The sequence below is a fragment of the Bombina bombina genome, chromosome 9, assembly GCF_027579735.1.
Source record: "Bombina bombina isolate aBomBom1 chromosome 9, aBomBom1.pri, whole genome shotgun sequence".
In the NCBI taxonomy this organism is placed as follows: domain Eukaryota; kingdom Metazoa; phylum Chordata; class Amphibia; order Anura; family Bombinatoridae; genus Bombina; species Bombina bombina.
The window spans coordinates 151,122,502-151,143,816 of NC_069507.1; positions in this window are offsets into that span (position 1 = coordinate 151,122,502).

Below are 21,315 nucleotides of genomic sequence, written 5' to 3' on the forward strand. Positions count from 1 at the left end.
CTCTAGTGAGGGTGGGTGACAATCTCTCAGATCTGCCTCTGGTTCACTTTGAATTTGGCACGGATTTCCAACTACTCTGCTATGGTGTCGATTACTGCTTGACCAGTTCTACTGTGCTGCAAGTAGCAATGCCTATACTACAGTCGGTGGACACTGTGCTTACATGCAGATCAGGAATAGGGTAGGCAGGAACCCAGCAGGTGTGCTACACACTCCCTCTCTGGATAATGACTTGCTGCAGGGGAATTGGCTAATGACCCTCTATATAGTCAAACTTACCCTCATAGCCTTTCACTTGTAAAAGACTATATTTGCAATAACTCTGGACATGGGCGTTACATGAAGGTTTACCAACCAGATCCTAGAGCCTATAAGAATGCATGTTTTGCAATTACCCCATTTCTTATTATCATTCATAAGACTGGTGTTGGTTAAGTATTTTCCCTATATAGCAACCATTGTTTTGAATGTAGTGCTATTACTAGAATATATGTCGAAAATTATCATAGGTTTGAGGTTGATATATTTGGTCTGTTATGTTTTTTAGAAATGTTTTAGATTGGAACCTTGCATGCAGGGGAATGTACAGTACTGTCAATTTATTTATGCTGAACCCAGTAATAGATGTATCGGGGCGACAATACTGCTAAGCCTGACTAATGAGACCTAGACATTTGCTAGACATTTGCTAGATATTACCCAATACATTTACCTATATTTACTTAACGACAGGCTAGGGATTTAAATTAAATTAACATTTCTAGAAATAAGATGATAATCCCAACTGTGACCACTAGAGGGGAGTCAAGGATAAGTTATGGTTTGTCATATGCAATAGACATAGGTGATCCTGTAGTTTGCTCTGTGCTACGGTCCAGGTCTATTTCAATATCTCTAAACCTTTAACTTCAGATCTGCTATACACAAACACAGTATAGGTAGGTAGATTTAGCTTTTAAGGAACCAGGGGGGAAACTACAGATTCTTGCACCTGGGCCCTGTGTTTTCTAGTTACGCCTCAGCAAGGAACTGTATGATCTTTATGTCATAAGTGTTTTGAACCGGCATATAACTTGTACTATATCGTTTCTCATACCAAGCTTGACACACTATCCCAGATATAAAAATTGAAATAAGCCACATTATACCTTAAGTAATTAGTACACTAGATTATGGGGGGTAGTTATCAAGACGTCAACCTCAAATATGCTGGAATTCCGCAGCGTATTTGTGGCGAGGCTGATTCGCCTTAGTTATCAAGCCCTTGTTACCGGAAAAAGTAGAATATTGTGACGTAAGCTTCGATCCGCTGGACTCAGTCCGACACAGATCGATTCTTACGTCACTCCAGATGTTCCGCACACAAGTGCGGTACAATCTGACTACTTTTGCTAGTTATCAAAAAACTAGCAGGTACGCTCTGCACTTTTCTGGCCCAGCGTACCTGGTTTTAAAACCGCCGCCCTGGAGGCGGCGGATCCCATAGGAATCAATGGAAGTCTGACCATAGCTAAAGTTCATGTTCGCTGCTGCCAGACATCCCATTCATTCCTATGGGAAATGTCTGCACCTAACACTGTAACATGTACCCCGAGTCTAAACACCCCTAATCTGTCCCCCCTACACCACCGCAACTAAATAAATGTATTACCCCCTAAACTGCCGCTCCCGGAGCCCACCGCCACTCTAATAAACTGTTTAACCCCTAAACCGCCGCTCCCGGTCCCCGCCGCAACTATAATATATGTATTAACCCCTAAACCACTGCTCCCAGACCACGCTGACACCTACATGATACCTATTAACCCCTATCCTGCCCCCCCTATACCACCGCCTTCTATAACAAAGTTATTAACCCCTATCCTGCCGATCCCGGACCTTGCCTCAACTAAATAAATAATTTAACCCCTAAACTGCCGCAACCTATATTAAACGTATTAACCCCTAATCTGCCCCCCTACACCGTCGCCACCTATAATAAATTTATTAACCCCTAATGGGGAAAGCCACACTCAATACCTCGCAGGAATTGAGAGAGTTAAAGAGGATCTATTTATCCCTATACAAGTGCATGACCTTGGTACAACAAAATATGCCAAATTGAGCTTAAAACAGGAAGCTAGCTCTATAAGCGAAGGCTTGTTAGCGCAGATAGCTGAACCTAAAGTGATTAAATATCTTTCTCCCCAAGACCACTGTGTCCATGGCCCGGATAACAGGTTTGAAAGCTATAACATCACAGCTAAGTGCTTATTATCTGTATCTATAGGTAATAAGTCAGTGAAGTACCTGTTTTTAGTTTTAAATACTCCCCATAATCAAATATACATTGGCAATGATATCTTACATAGATATGCCATACAAATAGATTTGATTAACTCCTGCCTCTGGAGCAGGTTAAAGGGGGACCCTGAAGTATTTCAGGATGAAAATGCAGCCCTGAAATCAAACCAGCAATTGCCATATGCTGTTAATATGCAGGTATCTAGCGATGTTATAATTCCTGCCGGGGCTGATAAATTTCTTTTACCCTTTACAGGGTAAAGAGAGGTCAGAAATTAAAAACTCTGAAACAACTGAATACACAATCTGGGTATAACAATGTCCCCATATTCCTTTGGTAAATATTGGAACTATTCCAATACATGTTATTGTACATAACATGACCCCACAGGATATAATCTTATCCAAGGGGAACTACCATAGGATATGCGCTGGAATCAAGTTATTACACTTTTGGATTCCAGAATAATATAAATTGGGCTAATAACTGAAGGATACTTACTGAAGAACAATTAATAGAACAATCCTTTGCATCTATGCCAGAGGGTCTATTTACTATTCAGTCTATTTATCCCTTCAGCTCATAGGAAGGCATCTGTAAAATTGAGGAAGCCTCTCTAGTATTTGATCAGCCGATCAAACAGCAAGATTACCCCAACACCCAGAGTCATGGGGGCAATGTAAATTATAATCAAGGGGATCTCACCTCTAGATTGGAAGAAGCCTATGGCAATAGGACAGCCTGAAATCTTTCCAGGATTTCAGCAAATAGTCGAAAAGAACCAAATATCCTTAGCTAATGGCTGTTCCAGTGATGATGAACGCCAACAGCTGCCTAAAACTCCTGATGGAGTACAAGGATATTTTTGCTAGGGATTCTTATGACTGTGGTACTACAGACTTTGCACATTGCAAGAATACAAACAGATCCCAATGCGCCACCTGTCTTTGTTAAACAATACAGACTTCCTTTAGCCTTATATGATTCTCTCACAGAAATCATAAGAACTTTGAAGAAAGAGGTATTATCAGACAGGTGCACAGTTTTTATAATAATCCTATTCTAGTGTTCTTAAGCACAATGGACAATTGCGTTTGTTTGCTGACTTAAGACAGCTAAACAAACGATGTGTACATGTCTGGCTGGCCTGTGCCCAAATATTGACCAGTGCCTAGCGCAGATGCAGGGATCCAAAATATTCACTGCCATTTGATTGTGCACAGGGATATTGACCATAAAGGTACATGAGGGCAGGGTGTGGGGCGGAGCTAGCCGGGGAGCCGGAGGTGGTCGCATATCCAGCCATTGATATTAAAAAAGTTATACTTATGCGACCGTTCAAGACTCTCCAAGAAATCAAATATTTGTGACTATTACAATAGGGAGCAAGACAACAAGGTCCTGGGTGACAAGAAGAGAACCAGGACTAACAGATCAGAGCTTTTCCCTTCCCCGCAGCTCGCTACTACATACAGCCGTGTAGAAGCGGCCATTTTTCTAGATCATGCGCTTACCGCAAGGGGTTTGAGCTACAATACTTCCACTACCAGCTACAGTGGCGCTTATGAAGTAATAGTAGATGCAGCGTTCAACATCGCCTTGATCAGGAGAGAAAGCAATGTCGAGCACCCTACAAAGCAATAGACCGCTTCGCCGATTGGAGAAGCCACGCCACTCACCTGACACCTATAGCAAGGGTGAGAGGGCGACATGGAGACAGTGGAAACATGGGAACGAAAACATGTTAGACCTGATTGCACATTCATTTTATGCAGATGACTAAAACCGTGGGAACACTATTACACATGACCCCAGGCAAACCCTACAAACTATGTGTGGGGTGCATATGGATCAGCCCTCTATAACCCTCCCCCTCACCGGTGCCATATAAGAAGAACAGACAGGATCGGATGGTCCTGTCAACCAGACTGATGTGCCACTTTCGTGCCGACTAAGCTGCAGCATGATAGTAGAGCTGGAGATCACAGTCTGAAGATATGCGGGGGGCGCGGTTCGGCTCTAGTGAGGGTGGATGACAATCTCTCAGATCTGCCTCTGGTTCACTTGAATTTGGCACGGATTTCCAACTACTCTGCTATGGTGTCAATTACTGCTTGACCAGTTCTACTGTGCTGCAAGTAGCAATGCCTATACTACAGTCGGTGGACACTGTGCTTACATGCAGATCAGGAATAGGGTAGCAGGAACCCAGCAGCGTGTGCCTACACACTCCCTCTCTGGATAATGACTTGCCTGCAGGGAATTGGCTAATGACCCCTCTATATAGTCAAACTTACCCTCATAGCCTTTCACTTGTAAAAGACTATATTTGCAATAACTCTGGACATGGGCGTTACATGAAGGTTTACCAACCAGATCCTAGTGCCTATAAGAATGCATGTTTTGCAATTACCCCATTTCTTATTATCATTCATAAGACTGGTGTTGGTTAAGTATTTTCCCTATATAGCAACCATTGTTTTGAATGTAGTGCTATAACTAGAATATATGTCGAAAATTATCATAGGTTTGAGGTTGATATATTTGGTCTGTTATGTTTTTTAGAAATGTTTTAGATTGGAACCTTGCATGCAGGGGAATGTACAGTACTGTCAATTTATTTATGCTGAACCCAGTAATAGATGTATCGGATCGGGCGGACAATACTGCTAAGCCTGACTAATGAGACCTAGACATTTGCTAGACATTTGCTAGATATTACCCAATACATTTACCTATATTTACTTAACGACAGGCTAGGGATTTAAATTAAATTAACATTTCTAGAAATAAGATGATAATCTCAACTGTGACCAACTAGAGGGGAGTCAAGGATAAGTTATGGTTTGTCATATGCAATAGACATAGGTGATCCTGTAGTTTGCTCTGTGCTACGGTCCAGGTCTATTTCAATATCTCTAAACCCTTTAACTTCAGATTCTGCTATACACAAACACAGTATAGGTAGGTAGATTTAGCTTTTAAGGAACCAGGGCGAAACTACAGGGGGTGCAGAGGTCACAGGTGCGACTGGGCCCCTGAGGGTGGGGGGCCAGCTTAAAAAAAAATTAAAAAAAATTTTTTTAGATTTTTTTTTAAAAAAAAAAATGCTAACCTAACCACTGCCTGCACTGATATCTTGTGATGTGACACTGACTACAGGGGTTAGTGTTTCTGTTTTACATTGATGTTTATGTGTGTGTGTATGTATGTGACTTTGTGTGTATTTATGCATGTATGTGTGTATGTGTATGTTTTGTGGAACCAGCAAATTACAGACCTTGTTACTACAGCATGGGGTGCAGGGGGGTAAACAGTGTCACTATACAGTACCACTATATACAGTATGGGGGGTGGACTATGTCACTGACTACTGTGGTCACTTTATAAAGTACTGGCGCGGGTAGGGTCAGGCCCAGCCCACTCTCAACCGACCGATTACAGACTGTGTCACTAACTCACTATATACAGAACTGGTGGGTTAAACAGTGTCACTATTTACAGTAATAGGGGTTCAGACCATCTCACAGACCTGTGGGCACAGGGGTACCCTCCCTTTTGCAGACATGTACTCTGATTCACATTTTTTTCTGTGTTAAATGTAAAAAAAAAATAAAAAAAAAATTATATGTATTAAATTCACATTTTTTGGAGGGGGGGGGGCGGTGGGGGGGGCCCTTCTTAGATTCTTGCACCTGGGCCCTGTGTTTTCTAGTTACGCCTCAGCAAGGAACTGTATGATCTTTATGTCATAAGTGTTTTGAACCGGCATATAACTTGTACTATATCGTTTCTCATACCAAGCCTTGACACACTATCCCAGATATAAAAAATTGAAATAAGCCACATTATACCTTAAGTAATTAGTACACTAGATTATGGGGAGGTAGTTATCAAGACGTCAACCTCAAATATGCTGGAATTCCGCAGCGTATTTGTGGCCGAGGCTGAATCGCCTTAGTTATCAAGCCCTAGTTACCGGAAAAAGTAGAATATTGTCGACGTAAGCTTCGATCCGCTGGACTCAGTCCGACACAGATCGATTCTTACGTCACTCCAGATGTTCCGCACACAAGTGCGGTACAATCTGACTACTTTTGCTAGTTATCAAAAAACTAGCAGGTACGCTCTCGCACCTTTCTGGCCCAGCGTACCTGGTTTTAAAAACCGCCGCCCCTGGAGGCGGCGGATTCCCATAGGAATCAATGGGAGTCTGACCATAGCTAAAGTTCATGTTCGCTGCTGCCAGACATCCCATTCATTCCTATGGGGAAATGTCTGCCACCTAACACTGTAAACATGTACCCCCGAGTCTAAACACCCCTAATCTGTCCCCCCTACACCACCGCAACTAAATAAATGTATTACCCCCCCTAAACCGCCGCTCCCAGAGCCACCGCCCACTCTATAACTGTTTAACCCCTAAACCCGCCGCTCCCGGTCCCCCGCCGCAACTATAATATATGTATTAACCCCTAAACCACTGCTCCCAGACCACGCTGACACCTACATGATACCTATTAACCCCTATCCTGCCCCCCCTATACCACCGCCCTCTATAACAAAGTTATTAACCCCTATCCTGCCGATCCCGGACCTTGCCTCAACTAAATAAATAATTTAACCCCTAAACCGCCGCAACCTATATTAAACGTATTAACCCCTAATCTGCCCCCCTACACCGTCGCCACCTATAATAAATTTATTAACCCCTATCCTGCCCTCCTACACCGCTGCCACTGTAATAAAATTATTAACCCCTAAACCTATGTCTAAACCTAACCCTAACACCCCCCTAACTTAAATATTAAATTAAATAAATCTAAATAATATTTCTCTTATTAAATAAATTTAATCCTATTTAAAACTAAATACTTACCTTTAAAAATAAACCCTAATATAGCTACAATATAAATAATAATTATATTGTAACTATCTTAGGATTTATTTTTATTTTACCAGGCAACTTTCAATTTATTTTAAACTAGGTACAATAGCTATTAAATATTATTAACTATATTAATAGCTACCTAGTAAAATAAAGAGAAATTAACCTGTAAATAAAAACTAACCTAAGTTACAATTACACCTAACACTACACTATACTTTAATAAATTATTTCTATTTAAAACTAAATACTTACCTGTAAAATAAACCCTAAGATAGCTACAATATATATTAATAATTATATTGTAGCTATTTTAGGATTTATATTTTTTTACAGGTAACTTTGTATTTATTTTAGCTAGTTAGAATAGTTATTAAATAGTTATTAACTATTTATTAACTACCTAGCTAAAATAAATACAAAATTACCTGTAAAATAAATCCTAACCTAAGTTCCAATTAAACCTAACACTACACTATCATTAAATTAATCAAATAAATTACCTACAAATAACTACAATTAAATACATTTAAATAAACTAACTAAAGTACAAAAAATAAAAAAAATAAGTTACAAACATTTAAAAAATATTACAACAATTTTAAGCTACTTACACCTAATCTAAGCCCCCTAATAAAATAACAAAGCCCCCCAAAATAAAAAAAATCCTTACCCTATTCTAAATTAAAAATTTAAAAGCTCTTTTACCTAATACCAGCCCTTAAAAGGGCCTTTTGCGGGGCATGCCCCAAAGAATTCTGCTCTTTTGCCTGTAAAAGAAAAATACAACCCCCCCAACATTAAAACCCACCTCCCACATACCCCTAATCTAACCAAACCCCCCTTAAAAAAAACCTAACACTACCCCCCTGAAGATCATCCTACCTTGAGTCGTGTTCAGCCAGCCAACCATCGATGGAACCGAAGAGGAGATCCGGAGCGGCAGAAGTCATCATCCAAGGGGCGCTGAAGAAGTCTTCCATCCCGGCGATATCATCTTCCAGGCGGCGCCTTCAATCTTCATCCATCCCGGAGCGGAGCCATCTTCAGACGAGCCGAACGCGGAGCCATCCTCTTCTTCCCGACGACTACCGACGAATGGATATTCCTTTAAGGGACATCTCCAAGATGCGTCCCTTCAATTCGATTGGCTGATTGGATTCTATCAGCCAATCAGAATTAAGGTAGGAAAAATCTGATTGGCTGATTGAATCAGCCAATCAGATTGAAGTTCAATCCGATTGGCTGATCCAATCAGCCAATCAGATTGAGATTGCATTCTATTGGCTGTTCTGATCGGAACAGCCAATAGAATGCCGAGCTCAATCTGATTGGACTGATCGGATCAGCCAATCGGATTGAACTTGATTCTGATTGGCTGATTCACATCAGCCAATCAGAATTTTCCTACCTTAATTCCGATTGGCTGATAGAATCCTATCAGCCAATCGGAATTTCGAGGACGCCATCTTGGATGACGTCCCTTAAAGGAACCGTCATTCTTCAGTTGGACGTCGGCCGGATGAAGATGGGTCCGCGGTGGAGGTCTTCAGGATGGAGCCCGGTCCTCATCGGATGAAGATAGAAGATGCCGCTTGGAAGATGATGGTTTGCCGGTCGGATCTACTCTTCTTCCGGATAGGATGAAGACTTTGGAGCCTCTTCTGGACTTCTTCAGCCGTCGGATGATGGATGTCTAGCCCCCGCTTGGGCTTAGATGAAGATATCGGAGCCTGGAACGGACGGTCATACCTGGCATGGTGAGGACAAGGTAGGAAGATCTTCAGGGGCTTAGTGTTAGGTTTATTTAAGGGGGTTTGGGTTGGATTAGGGGTATTGTGGGGTGGTGGGTTGTAATGTTGGGGGGGGGTATTGTATGTTTTTTTTTACAGGCAAAAGAGCTGAATTCTTTGGGGCATGCCCCGCAAAAGGGCCCTGTTCAGGGCTGGTAAGGTAAAAGAGCTTTGAACTTAAGTAATTTAGAATAGGGTAGGGCATTTTTTATTTTGGGGGTCTTTTGTTATTTTATTAGGGGGCTTAGAGTAGGTGTAATTAGTTTAAAATTGTTGTAATATTTTTCTAATGTTTGTAAATATTTTTTTTATTTTTTTGTAACTTAGTTCTTTTTTATTTTTTTGTACTTTAGTTAGTTTATTTAATAGTATTTATTTGTAGATATTGTATTTAATTAATGGTATTGATAGTGTAGTGTTAGGTTTAATTGTAGATAATTGTAGGTATTTTATTTAATTAATTTATTGATAGTGTAGTGTTAGGTTTTAATTGTAACTTAGGTTAGGAAGTTTATTTTACAGGTAATTTTGTAATTATTTTAACTATTTTAGCTATTAAATAGTTCTTAACTATTTAATAGCTATTGTACCTGGTTAAAATAAATACAAAGTTACCTGTAAAATAAATATAAATCCTAAAATAGCTACAATATAATTATTCGTTATATTGTAGCTATATTAGGGTTTATTTTACAGGTAAGTATTTAGCTTTAAATAGGAATAATTTATTTAATAAGAGTTAATTAATTTCTTTAGATTTAAATTATATTTAAATTAGGGGGGTGTTAGTGTTAGGGTTAGACTTAGCTTTAGGGGTTAATACATTTTTCTCCAACATAGGTGTGTCCGGTCCACGGCGTCATCCTTACTTGTGGGATATTCTCTTCCCCAACAGGAAATGGCAAAGAGCCCAGCAAAGCTGGTCACATGATCCCTCCTAGGCTCCGCCTACCCCATTCATTCTCTTTGCCGTTGTACAGGCAACATCCTCCACGGAGATGGCTTAGAGTTTTTTAGTGTTTAACTGTAGTTTTTATTATTCAATCAAGAGTTTGTTTATTTTAAAATAGTGCTGGTATGTACTAAATTTACTCAGAAACAGAAAAGAGATGAAGATTTCTGTTTGTATGAGGAAAATGATTTTAGCACCGTAACTAAAAACCATGGCTGTTCCACACAGGACTGTTGAGAGCAATTAACTTCAGTTGGGGGAACAGTGTGCAGACTCTTACTGCTTGAGGTATGACACATTCTACACAAGACGATTGTAATGCTGGAAGCTGTCATTCTTCCCTATGGGATCCGGTAAGCCATGTTTATTAAGATAGTAAATAAGGGCTTCACAAGGGCTTATTAAGACTGTAGACTTTTTCTGGGCTAAAATCGATTCAATTATTAACACATATTTAGCCTTGAGGAATCATTTATTCTGGGTATTTTGATATGATTATATCGGCAGGCACTGTTTTTGACACCTTATTCTTTAGGGGCCTTTCCTAATCATAGTACAGAGCCTCATTTTCGCGCCGTATGGCGCACTTGTTTTTGAGGACAGCATGGCATGCAGCTGCATGTGTGTGGAGCTCTGATACATAGAAAGGTCTTTCTGAAGGCCATCATTTGGTATCGTATTCCCCCTTTGGGCTTGGTTGGGTCTCAGCAAAGCAGATTCCCAGGGACTGTAAAGGGGTTAAATATAAAAACGGCTCCGGTTCCGTTATTTTAAGGGTTAAAGCTTCCAAATTTGGTGTGCAATACTTTTAAGGCTTTAAGACACTGTGGTGAAATTTTGGTGAATTTTGAACAATTCCTTCATACTTTTTCGCAATTGCAGTAATAAAGTGTGTTTAGTTTAAAATTTAAAGTGACAGTAACGGTTTTATTTTAAAAACGAGGGCCAAGTTCATACATCAACCATCAGGGGGGAACAAGGAGTTCCCTAGCGATGGAAGAAGTGACCAAAATCATTCTATGGGCGGAGTCTCACTCCTGCCACCTGTCTGCTATCCACATCCCAGGAGTGAAAATTGGGAAGCGGATTTTCTGAGTCGTCAGACATTGCATCCGGGGGGAGTGGGAACTCCCATCCGAAATCTTTGCCCAAGTCACCTCAACCGTGGGCATTCCAGACATGGATCTGATGGCCTCTCGTCAGAACTTCAGAGTTCCTTACTACGGGTACAGATCCAGGGATACCCAAGGCGGCTCTAGTGGATGCCACTAGTAGCACCTTGGACCTTCAAACTAGCTTATGTGTTCCCGCCGTTTCCTCTCATCCCCAGGCTGGTAGCCAAGATCAATCAGGAGAGGGCGTCGGTGATTTTGATAGCTCCTGCGTGGCCATGCAGGACTTGTATGCAGATCTGGTGAATATGTCATCGGCTCCACCATGGAAGCTACCCTTTGAGACGAGACCCTTCTTGTTCTAGGTCCGTTCGAACCACTCCAGCTGGACTGCTTGGAGAATTGAACGCTTGATCTTATCAAAGCGAGGGGTTCTCAGATTCTGTTATTAATACTCTTGTTCAGGCCTGAAAGCCTGTAACCAGAAAATTACCACATAATTTGGTATATCTTTGGTGTGAATCTGCAGGATTCCCTTGGGACAAGGTTAAGATTCCCTAAGAGTCTATCCTTCCTTCGAGAAGGATTGGAAAAAGGATTATCTGCAAGTTCCCTTGATGGGACATGATTTCTGCCTTGTCTGTGTTACTTCACAAAAAGCTGGCAGCTGTGCCAGATGTTCTAGCCCTTTGTCAGGCTCTGGTTAGAATCAAGCCTGTTTACAAAATTTTGACTCCTCCTTGGAGTCTCAACCTAGTTCTTTCAGTTCTTCAGGGGTTCCGTTTGAACCCTTACATTCCGTTGATATTAAGTTATTATCTTGGAAAGTTTTGTTTTTGGTTGCAATTTCTTCTGCTAGAAGAGTTTCAGAATTATCTGCTCTGCAGTGTTCTTCTCCTTATCTGGTGTTCCATGCAGATAAGGTGGTTTTGCGTACTAAACCTGGTTTTCTTCCAAAAGTTGTTTCTAACAAAGACATTAACCAGGAGATAGTTGTGCCTTCTTTGTGTCCTAACCCAGTTTCAAAGGAAGGAACGGTTTGTTGCACAACTTGGGAATGTAGTTCGTGCTCTCAAATTTTACTTAGCAGCTACTAAGGTTTTCAGACAAACTTTGTCTTTGTTTGTTGTTTATTCTGGTAAACGGAAGAGGTCAAAAAGCAACTTCTACCTCTCTCTCCTTCTGGATTAAAAGCATTAATCCGATTGGCTTATGAGACTGCCGGACGGCCAGCCTCCTGAAAGAATCACAGCTCACCTTCCACTAGGGCTGTGGGCTTCCACATGGGCCTTCAAGAACGAGGCTTCTGTTGATCAGATATGTAAGGCAGCGACTTGGTCCTTCACTGCAACTTTTTCTAAATTTTACAAATTTGATACTTTTGCTTCTTCTGAGGCTATTTTTGGGAGAAAGGTTTTGCAAGCCCGTGGTGCCTTCCCATTTAGGGTGACCTGATTTGCTCCCCTCCCTTCATCCGTGTCCCTAAAGCTTTGGTATTGGTTCCCACAAGTAAGGATGACGCGTGACCGGACACACCTATGTTGGAGAAAACAGAATTTATGTTTACCTGATAAATTACTTTCTCCAACGGTGTGTCCGGTCCACGGCCCGCCCTGGTTTTTTTTTTTTTAATCAGGTCTGATCAATTTATTTTCTTTAAACTACAGTCACCACGGTAACATATGGTTTCTCCTATGCAAATATTCCTCCTTAACGTCGGTCGAATGACTGGGGGTAGGCGGAGCCTAGGAGGGATCATGTGACCAGCTTTGCCTGGCTCTTTGCCATTTCCTGTTGGGGAAGAGAATATCCCACAAGTAAGGATGACGCCGTGGACGGACACACCGTTGGAGAAAGTAATATTATCAGGTAAACATAAATTCTGTATTAGAATAGCGGTGAGCTCCAGTCGGCAGAATTAGGGGTTAATGTTTGAAGTTAGGTGTCGGCAATGTTAGGGGAGGGCAGATTAGGGGGTTAATACTATTATTATAGGGTTAGTGAAGGCGGATTAGGGTTAATAACTTTATTTATAATAGCGGTGCGGTCCGGTCGGTCAGATAGGGGTTAATAAGTGTAGGCAAGCTGGAGGCGACCGTCTGTGGGGGGCAGATTAGGGGTTAATAAATATACTATAGGGTCGGCGGTGTTAGGGGCAGCAGATTAGGGGTACATAGCTATAATGTAGCTGGCGGCGGCGTGTGGACGGCAGTTTAGGGGTTAATAAGTGTAGGTAGCTGGTGGCGACGTTGTGGGGGGCAGATTAGGGGTTAATAAATATAATATAGGGGTCGGCGGTGTTAGGGGCAGCAGATTAGGGGTACATAAGGATAACGTAGGTGGCAGTCGGCAGATTAGGGGTTAAAAAAAATGTAATCGAGTGTCGGCGATGTGGGGGGGCCTCGGTTTAGGGGTACACAGGTATTTTATGGGTGTTAGTGTACCTTAGGGCACAGTAGTTAAGAGCTTTATGAACCGGCGTTAGCCCAGAAAGCTCTTAACTACTGTTTTTTTTCTGCGGCTGGAGTTTGGTCGTTAGATTTCTAACGCTCACTTCAGACACGACTCTAAATACCGGCGTTAGAAAGATCCCATTGAAAAGATAGGATACGCAATTGACGTAAGGGGATCTGCGGTATGGAAAAGTCGCGGCTGAAAAGTGAGCGTTAGACCCTTTTTTGACTGACTCCAAATACCGGCGGTAGCCTAAAACCAGCGTTAGGAGCCTCTAACGCTGGTTTTGACGGCTACCGCCAAACTCCAAATCTAGCCGTTAGTTAATAAGAGAAATATTATTTAGAATTATTTAATTAATATTTAAGTTAGGGGGGTGTTAGGGTTAGTGTTAGACTTAGGTTTAGGGGTTAATAATTTTATTAAAGTGGCGGCGGTGTAGGGGGGGGCAGGATAGGGGTTAATAAATTTATTATAGGTGGCAACGGTGTAGGGGGGGGCAGATTAGGGATTAATAAATTTAATATAGGTTGCGGCGGGGTCCGGGATCAGCAGGATAGGGGTTAATAACTTTATTATAGAGGGCGGCGGTATGGGGGGGCAGGATAGGGGTTACTAAGTATAATGTATGTGGCGGCGGTGTCCGGGAGCGGCGGTTTAGGGGTTAATACGTTTATAAGAGTTGCGGCGGGGTCTAGGAGCGGCGGTTTAGGGGTTAAAAACTTTATTGAGTTGCGGGGCTCCGGGGGCGCCGGTATAGGGGGTAGAACAGTGTAGTTAGTGTGGGTGTTTAGTGACAGGCTAGCAATAAAGCTGTCAAAAAGCCGAAGCGCAGCGAGATCGGATGAGTGATAACTCTCACAGTCCGCTGCTCATCGCCCCGTACTTGGTGCACAGCTTTTTGACAGCTTTTTTGATAACTTAGGCGAAATTTTGCAGGTCCGCGGCGGCGATGGTAGGCGAGCTTAGGCGGGCGTATTGGACCGGCGAAGGCAGGTAAAGTAGACGGCTTGATAACTACCCCCCAATGGCTCCAATTTTTATAGTAGCCAGTCTACTATAAGCTTTGTCTCTCTTAGTTTGTATGTGGTTAAAGGGTCTGTACCGTAGCTCCTTAAATACATTATGGTTTGTGCGGACTAATTGGCTGCTCTGGAGAACTGTTATCCCTAAAATGTGTTGTATGATAGGTAGATACTCATAGTTTTTTAAAGTTTCCTAGTTATACACGCTTATATTCTAGACTCTCTAATTTGTTTATCGTATATAAAAATGCCCCTGTTGAGTTAAATTTTACCTTTCAGTGAACAAAATATGGTGTGGGGACCAAACTTGCATTATTATCTCTGTTCATAGGTTTCAGGCTTATTTTATTTGACAAGCCACATTTCCTAGATTACAGATTTCTTCCATGCGACTTTATTACTACTCTAAGATTATCCTATATAATAAAAGGCCAAGTGTGTTTGTTCAAAGCTGTCATGCGCAGTAGAAACTGCGCGCAAGGACAAACACACCTGGCCTTCCGACTGAACTGGCATCTGGCATCAGAGTCAGCGTGTGGTGGAGTGGGCGAGGCCCGGCGGGTGCGCCGTGGGTGTGGCCGGACGCGACATGGGCGTGTCCGGGTGCGGTCGGGCGTGATGTAGGCATGGCCAGACGCGGCATGTGCGTGGTCGGGCGTGGCGTGGGCGTGGCCAGACGGGGCCGAGACATCGGAGACAGAGAGCAGAAGAGGGGGAATAAAGAGAGGGGGAGAGACACAGCACAAACGAGATGGGGGAGAGAGACAGCACAAAAAGAGAGGGGGAGAGACAGCACAAAAGAGAGGGGAGAGAGACAGCACAAAAGAGAGGGGGAGAGACAGCACAAATGAGATGGGGGAGAGTACAGCACACAAGAGAGGGGGAGAGACAGCACACAAGAGAGGGGGAGAGACAGCACAAATGAGATGGGGAGAGAGACAGCACAAAAGAGATGGGGAGAGAAACAGCACAAAAGAGAAGGGGAGAGAAACAGCACAAAAGAGAGGGGGGAGAGACAGCACAAAAGAGAAGGGGAGAGAAACAGCACAAAAGAGAGGGGGGAGAGACAGCACAAAAGAGAGGGGAGAGAGACAGCACAAAAGAGAGGGGGAGAGAGACAGCAAAAAAGAGAGGGGGAGAGAGACAGCACAAAAGAGAGGGGGAGAGACAGCACAAAAGAGATGGGGAGAGAAACAGCACAAAAGAGAAGGGGACAGAAACAGCACAAAAGAGAGGGGGGGAGAGACAGCACAAAAGAGAGGGGGAGAGACAGCACAAAAGAGAGGGGAAGAGAAACAGCACACAAGAGAGGGGGAGAGACAGCACAAAAGAGAGGGGGAGAGAGACAGCACAAAAGAGAGGGGGAGAGAGACAGCACAAAAGAGAGGGGGGAGAGACAGTAAAAAAAGAGATGGGGAGAGAAACAGCACAAAAGAGAAGGGGAGAGAAACAGCACAAAAGAGAGGGGGAGAGACAGCGCAAAAGATAAGGGGAGAGAAACAGCACAAAAGATAGGGGGGAGAGACAGCACAAAAGAGAGGGGAGAGAAGCAGCACACAAGAGAGGGGAGAGACAGCACAAACGAGATGGGCGAGAGAGACAGCACAAAAGAGAGGGGGAGAGACAGCACAAAAGAGATGGGGTCGAGAGACAGAACAAAAGAGAGGGGAGAGAAACAGCACAAAAGAGAAGGGGAGAGAAACAGCACAAAAGAGAGGGGGGAGAGACAGCACAAAAGAGATGGGGGAGAGAACAGCACAAAAGAGAAGGGGAGAGAAACAGTACAAAAGAGAGAGGGGGAGAGACAGCACAAAGAGATGGGGGAGAGAGACAACACAAAAGAGATGGGCGAGAGAGACAGCACAAAGAGGAGGGGGAGAGAGACAGCACAAAAGAGGAGGGGGGGAGAGACAGCACAAAAGAGAGGGGAGAGACAGCACAAAAGAGAGGGGGAGAGAGACAGAACAAAAGAGAGGGGGGGCAGCACAAAAGAGAAGGGGAGAGAAACAGCACCAAAGAGAGAGGGGAGAGAGACAGCACAAAAGAGATGGGGGAAAGAGGCAGCACAAAAGAGATGGGGGAGAGAGACATCACAAAAGAGATGGGGGAAAGAGGCACAAAAGAGAGGGGGAGAGAAACAGCACACAAGAGAGGGGGAGAGAAACAGCACACAAGAGAGGGGGAGAGACAGCACAAAAGAGGAGGTGGATAGACAGCACAAAAGAGAGGGGGAGAGAGACAGCACAAAAGAGAGGGGGAGAGAGAGACAGAACAAAAGAGAGGGGAGAGAGAGACAGCAAAAAAGAGAGGGGAGAGAGACAGCACAAAAGAGAGGGGGAGAGAGACAGCACAAAAGAGAGGGGGGAGAGACAGCACAAAGAGAGGGGAGAGAGACAGAACAAAAGAGAGAGGGGGAGAGAGACAGAACAAAACAGAGGGGGGGGCAGCACAAAAGAGAAGGGGAGAGAAACAGCACAAAAGAGAGAGGGGAGAGAGACAGCACAAAACAGATGGGGGAAAGAGGCAGCACAAAAGAGATGGGCGAGAGAGACAGCACAAAAGAGAGGGGGAGAGAGACAGCACAAAAGAGATGGGGGAGAGAGACATCACAAAAGAGAGGGGAGAGAAACAGCACACAAGAGAGGGGGAGAGACAGCACAAATGAGATGGGGAGAGAGACAGCACAAAAGAGAGGGGAGAGAGACAGCACAAAAGAGAGGGGGGAGAGAGACAGCACAAAAGAGAGGGGGAGAGACAGCACAAAAGAGATGGGGGAGAGAAACAGCACAAAAGAGAAGGGGAGAGAAACAGCACAAAAGAGAGGGGGGAGAGGACAGCACAAAAGAGAAGGGGAGAGAAACAGCACAAAAGAGAGGGGGGAGAGACAGCACAAAAGAGAGGGGAGAGAAACAGCACACAAGAGAGGGGGAGAGACAGCACAAAAGAGAGGGGAGAGAGACAGCACAAAAGAGAAGGGGGAGAGAGACAGCACAAAAGAGAGGGGGAGAGACAGTAAAAAAAGAGATGGGGAGAGAAACAGCACAAAAGAGAAGGGGAGAGAAACAGCACAAAAGAGAGGGGGGAGAGACAGCACAAAAGATAAGGGGAGAGAAACAGCACAAAAGAGAGGGGGGAGAGACAGCACAAAAGAGAGGGGAGAGAAGCAGCACACAAGAGAGGGGGGAGAGACAGCACAAACGAGATGGACGAGAGAGACAGCACAAAAGAGAGGGGGAGAGACAGCACAAAAGAGATGGGGTTGAGAGACAGCACAAAAGAGAGGGGAGAGAAACAGCACAAAAAAAAAGGGGAGAGAAACAGCACAAAAGAGAGGGGGGAGAGACAGCACAAACGAGATTGGGGGGAGAGACAGCACAAAAGAGAAGGGGAGAGAAACAGTACAAAAGAGAGAGGGGAGGAGGACAGCACAAAAGAGATGGGGGAGAGAGACAACACAAAAGAGATGTCGAGAGAGACAGCACAAAAGAGGAGGGGGAGAGGGAGAGAGACAGCACAAAAGAGAGGGGGGAGAGAGACAGCACAAAAGAGAGGGGGAGAGAGACAGAACAAAAGAGAGGGGCAGCACAAAAGAGAGGGGAGAGAAACAGCACAAAAGAGAGAGGGGAGAGAGAGGACAGCACAAAAGAGATGGGGGGAAAGAGGCAGCACAAAAGAGATGGGGGAAAGAGGCAGCACAAAAGAAATGGGGGAGAGACAGCACAAAAGAGAAGGGGATAGAAACAGCACAAAAGAGGAGGGGGGGGAGAGACAGCACAAAAGAGATGGGGGAGAGAGACAGCACAAAAGAGATGGGGGGAGACAGCACAAAAGAGAAGGGCGATAGAAAACAGCACAAAAGAGAGGGGGAGAGACAGCACAAAAGAGAAGGGGAGAGAAACAGCACAAAAGAGAAGGGGAGAGAAACAGCACCAAAGAGAGAGGGGAGAGAGACAGCACAAAAGAGATGGGGGGAAAGAGGCAGCACAAAAGAGATGGGGGAGAGAGACAGCACAAAAGAGATGGGGGAGAGAGACAGCACAAAAGAGATGGGGGAGAGACAGCACAAAAGAGAAGGGGATAGAAACAGCACAAAAGAGAGGGGGAGAGACAGCACAAAAGAGAGGGGGAAAGAAAACAGCACACAAGAGAGGGGGAGAGACAGCACAAATGAGATGGGGAGAGAGACAGCACAAAAGAGAGGGGGAGAGAGACAGCACAAAAGAGAGGGGGAGAGAGACAGCACAAAGAGAGGGGAGAGACAGCACAAAAGAGATGGGGAGAGAAACAGCACAAAAGAGAAGGGGAGAGAAACAGCACAAAAGAGAGGGGGAGAGACAGCACAAAGAGAAGGGGGGAGAAACAGCACAAAAGAAGAGGGGGGAGAGACAGCACAAAAGAGAAGGGGAGAGAAACAGCACAAAAGAGAGGGGGGGAGAGACAGCACAAAAGAGAGGGGAGAGAAACAGCACACAAGAGAGGGGGGGAGAGACAGCACAAAAGAGAGGGGGAGAGAGACAGCAAAAAAGAGAGGGGGAGAGAGACAGCACAAAAGAGAGGGGGAGAGACAGCACAAAAGAGAGGGGGAGAGAGACAGTAAAAAAAGAGATGGGGAGAGAAACAGCACAAAAGAGAAGGGGAGAGAAACAGCACAAAAGAGAGGGGGGAGAGACAGCACAAAAGAAGAGGGGAGAGAAACAGCACAAAAGAGAGGGGGGGAGAGACAGCACAAACGGGATCTGGGGAGAGAGGACAGCACAAAAGAGAGGGGAGAGACAGCACAAAAGAGATGGGGTTGAGAGACAGCCACAAAAGAGAGGGGAGAGAAACAGCACAAAAGAGAGGGGGAGAGACCGCACAAAAGAGATGGGGGAGAGACAGCACAAAAGAGGTGGGGGAGGAGATGCAGCACAAAAGAGAGGGGAGAGAGGCAGCACAAAAGAGAGGTGGAGAGAGGCAGCACGAAGAGAGGGGGAGAGAGACAGCACAAAAGAGAGGGGGAGAGACAGCACAAAAAGAGAGGGGGAGAGACAGCACAAAAGAGATGGGGGAGAGAGACAGCACAAAAGAGAGGGGGGAGAGACAGCCACAAAAGAGAGGGGAGAGAAGCAGCACACAAGAGAGACGGGGGGGAGAGACACGCACAAACGAGATGGTACGGGAGAGAGACAGCACAAAAGAGAGGGGGAGAGACAGCACAAAAGAGATGGGGTTGAGAGACAGCACAAAAGAGAGGGGAGAGAAACAGCACAAACGGGATGGGGGAGAGAAACAGCACAAAAGAGAGGGGGGAGAGACGACAGCCACAAACGAGATGGGGGGAGAGACAGCACAAAAGAGAAGGGGAGAGAAACAGTACAAAAGAGAGAGGGGAGAGACAGCACAAAAGAGATGGGGGAGAGAGACAACACAAAAGAGATGGTCGAGAGAGACAGCACAAAAGAGGAGGGGGAGAGAGACAGCACACAAAGAGAGGGGGAGAGAGACAGCACAAAAGAGGGTGGGGAGAGAGACAGCACAAAAGAGAGGGGCAGCACAAAAGAGAAGGGGAGAGAAACAGCACCAAAGAGAGAGGGGGAGAGAGACAGCACAAAAGAGATGGGGGAAAGAGGCAGCACAAAAGAGATGGGGGAAAGAGGCAGCACAAAAGGAAATGGGGGAGAGACAGCACAAAAGAGAAGGGGATAGAAACAGCACAAAAGAGAGGGGGGAGAGACAGCACAAAAGAGATGGGGGAGAGAGACAGCACAAAAGAAATGGGGGAGAGACAGCACAAAAGAGAAGGGATAGAAACAGCACAAAAGAGAGGGGGAGAGACAGCACAAAAGAGAAGGGGATAGAAACAGCACAAAAAAAAGGGGAGAGAAACAGCACAAAAGAGAGAGGGGAGAGAGACAGCACAAAAGAGAAGGGGGAAAGAGGCAGCACAAAGAGATGGGGGAGAGAGACAGCACAAAAGAGATGGGGGAGAGAGACAGCACAAAAGAGATGGGGGAGAGACAGCACAAAAGAGAAGGGGATAGAAACAGCACAAAAGAGAGGGGGAGAGACAGCACAAAAGAGAAGGGGATAGAAACAGCACACAAGAGAGGGGGAGAGACAGCACAAATGAGATGGGGAGAGAGACAGCACAAAAGAGAGGGGGAGAGAGACAGCACAAAAGAGAGGGGGAGAGAGACAGCACAAAAGAGAGGGGAGAGACAGCACAAAAGAGATGGGGGAGAGAAAACAGCACAAAAGAGAAGGGGAGAGAAACAGCACAAAAGAGAGGGGGGAGAGACAGCACAAAAGAGAAGGGGAGAGAAACAGCACAAAAGAGAGGGGGGAGAGACAGCACAAAAGAGAAGGGGAGAGAAACAGCACAAAAGAGAGGGGGGAGAGACAGCACAAAAGAGAGGGGAGAGAAACAGCACACAAGAGAGGGGGGAGAGACAGCACAAAAGAGAGGGGGAGAGAGACAGCACAAAGAGAGGGGGAGAGAGACAGCACAAAAGAGAGGGGGAGAGAGACAGCACAAAAGAGAGGGGGGAGAGACAGTAAAAAAAAGAGATGGGGAGAGAAACAGCACAAAAGAGAAGGGGAGAGAAACAGCACAAAAAAGAGGGGGGAGAGACAGCACAAAAGAGAGGGGAGAGAAACAGCACACAAGAGAGGGGGGAGAGACAGCACAAACGGGATGGGGGAGAGAGACAGCACAAAAGAGAGGGGGAGAGACAGCACAAAAGAGATGGGGTTGAGAGACAGCACAAAAGAGAGGGGAGAGAAACAGCACAAAAGAGAGGGGGAGAGACCGCACAAAAGAGATGGGGG